The sequence below is a fragment of the Balaenoptera musculus genome, chromosome 18 (assembly GCF_009873245.2).
Source record: "Balaenoptera musculus isolate JJ_BM4_2016_0621 chromosome 18, mBalMus1.pri.v3, whole genome shotgun sequence".
NCBI lineage: Eukaryota > Metazoa > Chordata > Mammalia > Artiodactyla > Balaenopteridae > Balaenoptera > Balaenoptera musculus.
In genome coordinates, this window is record NC_045802.1 from 29753441 (window position 1) to 29759440 (window position 6000).

Sequence of the window (6000 nt, forward strand, 5' to 3'; positions counted from 1 at the left end):
TATCCATAATTACTTTAAATATAAATGGAATAAATGCTCCAATCAAAAAGCATAGAGTGGCTGAATGGATACAGAAACACAACCTATATATATGCTGCCTTCAAGAGCCTCACTTCACATAAAAAACACATAGAGATTGAAGGTGAGGGTATGGAAAAAGATATTCCATGCAAATGTAAATCAAAAGAAATCTGGGATAGAAATACTTATATGAGACAAAATAGACTTTAAAAAAGACTGATAAAAGAGACAAAGAATTCATTATGTAATGATCAAGGGAACAATTCAAAAAGAAGATAAAATTGTAAACATATATGCATCCAAACTAGGTCCATCTAAACACTTGAAGGATATTAACAGATGTAAAGGGAGAAATTGAAGGTAACAACGTAATAGTAGGATATTTTCACATCCTGCTTACATCAATGGACAGATCATACAGACAGAAAATTAATACAGAAACACTGGCTTTAAATAACACATCATAACAGATGGACTTAATAGATATATATAGAACATTCCATCCAAAAGCAGAATACACATTCTTTTCAAGTGCACATGGAACATTCATCAAGATAGATCACATGCTAGTCCACAAAACAAGACTTGGTAAATTTTTAAAAATTGAAATCATATCAAGCTTCTTTTCTGATCACTATACCATAAATCTAGAAATCAACTACAGAAACAAACTGCAAAAAACACAAACACATGAAGGCTAAACACCGTAGTACTAAACTAAAAGTGAATCACTGATAAATCAAAGAAGAAATTTTAAGAAATACCGAGAGATAAATAAAAATGAAAACACAGTGGTCCAAAATCTATGGGATGCAGCAAAAGCAGCTCTAAGAGGAAAGTTTATAGTAAAACAAGCTTACCTGATGAAATAATAAAAAAAAAAAACTCAAATAAAAAACTTAACTTTACACCTAACAGAACTAGAAAATGAGGAACAAACAAAGCATGAATTTAGTAAAAGGAAAGAAATCATAATGATCAGAGAAGAAATAAATGAAACAGAGATTTAAAAAATTTAGAAAATATCAATGAAGCTGGTCTATGAAAAATTAAACCAAATTGATAAAACTTTTGTCAGATTTATTAATAAAAAAGAAAGAGGGCCCAAATAAATAAAATCAGAAATGAAAAAGAAGTTACTATCAACACCACAGAAATACAAAGGATCATAAGAGATTACTATGAACAATTATACAACAAGCTAGAAGTGTACAGTTTTCCAAGACTCAACCAGGAAGAAATAGAAAATATGAATAAAACAATTACGAATAATAAAATCGAATCAATAATTAAAAAAAAGCTCCCAACAAACAAAAGTCCAGGCCCAGATGACTTAACAATTGAATTCTTCAAACATTTAGAGAAAAGTTAACACCAATTCTTCTCAAACTATTCCAAAATATTGCAAAGGAGGGAATGCTTCCAAACTCATTCTGTAAGGCTAGTGTTACCTTGATGCCAAAACCAGGAAAAGATATCACTGTAAAAGAAAACTACAGGACAATATCACCAATGAACAAACATGCAAAAATCCACAATAAAATATTAGCAAACCAAATCCAACAATACAGTAAAAGGATAATACACCATGATCAAATGGGCCCTATCCCAGAGATGCAAAAACGTTTTAATATCTGCAAATCAATCAAGGTGATACACTATAGTAACAAACCGAAGAATAAAAAAATGATCATTGCAATAGATGCAGAAAAAGCATTTGACAAAACTAAACTTCCTTTTATGACAAAAACTCCAAAAAATGGATTCAGAGTAAACATGCATCAACACAACTAATGCCATATATGATAAGCCCACAGATAACTTCACATTCAAGTGGAAAGCATTTCCTCTAAGATCAGGCCATCTCTATTCAACATAGTATTGGAAGTCCTAGCCACAGTAATCAGACAAGGAAAAGAAATAAAGAAATCCAAATCAGAAAGGAAGAGGTAAAACTGTGACTGTTTGCAAATGACATTGTACTACAAAAATAAAATTCTAAAGACACCACCAAAAAAGTACCAGAAGTCATCAAATAATTTTGTAAGGTTGTAAGATAAAAAATTAATTTATAGAAATCTGTTGCATTTCTATAAACTGATAATTAACCATCAAAATGATAAATTAAGGAAGCAATTCCATTTAGAGTCACATCAAAAATAATAAAATACCTAGGAATAAACCTGCCTGAGGTGTTAAAAGACCTGCACTCAGAAAACTATAATACAGAGATAAAAGAAATTGTAAACAGCACAAACAGATGGAAACATATACTGTGTTCATGGATGATGACTATTGTTAAAATGACCGTACTAACCAAGGAAATCTAAAGACTCAATGCAATCCTTATCAAAATACCAGCGGCAGTTTTCACAGAACTAGAACAAATAATTCTAAAATTTGTATGGAAATATAAAAGATCCAGAATAGACAAAACTACCTTAAGAAAGAAGAACAGAATTGGAGGTATTATGCTCCCTGACTTTAGATGACACTACATAAGTACAGTAATCAAAACAGAATGGTATTGACACAAAAACATATGTATAGATCAATGGAATAGGATAGAGAGCCCAGAAATAAACCCATGCACTTATGGTCAGATAATCTATGAAAAAGGAGGCAAGAATATAAAATGGAGAAAAGACAGTCTCTTCAATAAGTGGTGCTGGGAAAACTGGACAGCTACATGTCAAAGAATGAGATTAAAATGTCTTATCATACCATATACAAAAATAAACTCGAAATGGATTAAAGACCTAAACGTAGGAATAGAAACTGTAAAAAACCTAGAAGAGAGTATAGGCAGAACACTATTTGGCATAAATTGCAGCAATTTTTGGGGGGAATCTGTCTCCTAAGATAAAGGAAACAAAAGCAAAAATAAACAAGTGAGACCTAACTAAACTTAAAAGTTTTTGCACAGAAAAAGAAACCATTGACAAAACTATAAGACTACCACTGAATGCGAGAAAATGTTTGCAAATAATTTGACTGACAAGGGATTAATATCCAAAATATATAAACAGCTCATACAGCTCAATATCAAAAAAAAAAAAAAATTAAATGGGAAGAAAACATGAACAGACATTTTCCAAAGGAGAAATACAGATGACTAACAGGCACATGAAAAATGCTCAACATAGCTAATCATCAGAAAAAAGAAAATCAAAACCACAGTGAGATATCACCTCACAAGTGTCAGAATGGCTACCATCAAAAAGACCACAGGTAGCAAATGTTGTTGAGGATGTGGAGAAAAAGGTACCCTTGTACAAGGTTGGTGGGAATGTCCATTGTTGTAGCCGCCATGGGAAACAGTATGGAAGTTCCTCAAAAAAACTAAAGTAGAACTACCAAGTGATCCAGCAATTACAGGTATATATCTGAAGAAAACAAAAATACTTATTCAGAATGATACATTCACTCCAATGGTCATTGCAGTATTATTTACAGTAACCAAGATATGGAAGCTACATAAGTGTCCATCAAAAGATAAATGAATAAGATGTTTTATATATCTCTGTCTCTATCTATCTATCTATCTATCTATCTATCTATCTATCTATCTATCTATCTATCTATCTATCTATCTAAAGGAATGCTACTCAGCTTTAAAAAAATAATGAAATTTTGCCATTTGCAACAACATGGATAGACCTTGAGGGAACTACACTTTCTGGAATAAGTCAAACAGAGAAAGGTAAATACTCCGTTTTCACTTATATGTAGAATCTAAAGAATAAAACCAAGGAATGTAAAGAATCAGATAGAAACAGACTCACAGATATAGAGAACAGAAGAGTGGTTACCTACAGGGAGATGTAAGGGTGGAGGGCCAAGACAGATATATGGGATTAAGAGGCAAGAAGTACTATGTTTAAAATAAATAAGCTATAAGGATATGTTGTACAGCCCAGAGAATATAGGCAATACTTCATAATAAGAATAAATGGAGTATTATCTAGAAAATTTTTGAATCACTGTTATATATCTGAAACTAAGGGAATACAGTAAATCAACTACACTTCAATAAAAAAAGGTGCAACACTCCAAAAACAAAAACAAACAAAAAATGATCAATTTTAATGATAGAAAGCATTCTCAATTATTCCTTATTTCAAAGGGTAAGTTTTTCATTGCTCCATTAACTATGTTTCTATATTTATTAAAATTACTCTTTTTCAAATTAACAAAGTTTCCTACTGTTTCTTTTATTGCTAAGAACTTTTTCTTGTCATGATTGAATGTTGGATATTATTAAATAATTCATCTGAACTACAGAGATGATCATAATTTGTTGATGTTGCTCCTTTAAGTTTGTTAACCTTGTGAATTACACTGAGAAATGATAGAAAAAAGCTTAATTTTTTAAAATATTATAGTTGCATGTTATTATATCATGGTTATTTTTCATTTTTTTTCCTTCAAATTCTAGTACACTCTGAAATTTAGTGTAATTTAGGAAAATTCTTCAATATAGTATTCTTATGTCTATAACTGTTGTGTTATAAAATGTATTAACTTTTAAAAATCTATTACTTGTTTCTGAGTTGTATTACCTTTCACTTTTTAATTTAGTTTTCTATTTTAGTTTGTTCTTTCTTTCATGGATATTAATTAAATATACATATAATCATTTTATATATATATTTTTTTTCATTTTATATTTTATATCTAATAATTCTGTTATTGATATCTCTACAGATATAATTTTTCTTTCTATTAGTTTTAATCTTTTAAAAGATTTCTTTGAACATATAGTTTTTGTACCATGAGCTTACATTCACCATCTATCTAAGTCACTACCAGTCTGGAATCACTCTATTTTAACATCTTCCTTGAGATATATTTGTGGGACCAACTTAGTGTGAGTTTCTTGCCCAAATTTATATGACTGCAGGCTTGAGTTCCCAAAGACTGAAGAGTGATTGAAATCCAATAGCTTAAATCTATACTAAGGTTCAAAATAGTGAAAGTGCTCTCCAGGGATAGGTAGCTATTTCTTGGTCAACCATATTCTAAATTTGCAGACGTTTATGACCCAGCTATATGGGAAAAAGATATCCAATTAGATTATCTAGCTGATGTGTCTCTTGGTTTTGTTACTTTATTTTTATTATTTCTTTCATTTCATGAGGATTAAAACTAATAGCTAGTTCATTGGTACATTTAAGACATAGATTAATTGACCATAACAGTGTGGGTTTATTTCAAAGCTGTCTATTGTGTTCCACTAATCTATGTGTCTGTTTTTATGCCACAGCCATATTGTTCTGATTACTGTAGATTTGTAATACAGTCTGAAATCACGGAGTATGATTCCTCCAGCTCTGTTCTTCTTTCTCAAGATACTTTGGGCTATTCTGTGTCTTTTGTGTTTCCATACTAATTTTATTTTATTTATTTATTTACTTATTTTTATATGTTAACATTTTTATTGGGGAATAATTACTTTATATTTTTGTGTTAGTTGCTGCTGTAAAATAAAGTGAATCAGCTATGCATATACATATAGTTCCATAACCACTCCCTATTGAGTGTCTCACCCACACTCCCTATCCCACCCCACTAGGTGGTCACAAAACACCAAGCTGATCTCCCTGTGCTATGTGGCTGCTTCTCACTAGATACCTATTTTACATTTGGTAGTATATATATGTACATGCCACTCTCTCATTTCGTCCCAGCTTACCCATCCCCCTCCCTGTGTCCTCAAGTCCATTCTCTAGGTCTGTGTCTTTATTCCTGTCCTAACCCTAGGTTCTTCAGAACAATTTTGTTTTTCTTTTAGATTCCATATATATGTGTTAGCATACGGTATTTGTTTTTTCCTTTCTGATTTACTTCACTCTGTATGCCAGACTCTAGGTCCATCCACCTCACTACAATTAACTCGATTTCATTTATTTTTATGGCTGACTAATATCCCATTGTATACATGTGCCACATCTTCTTTATCCATTCATCTGTCGATGG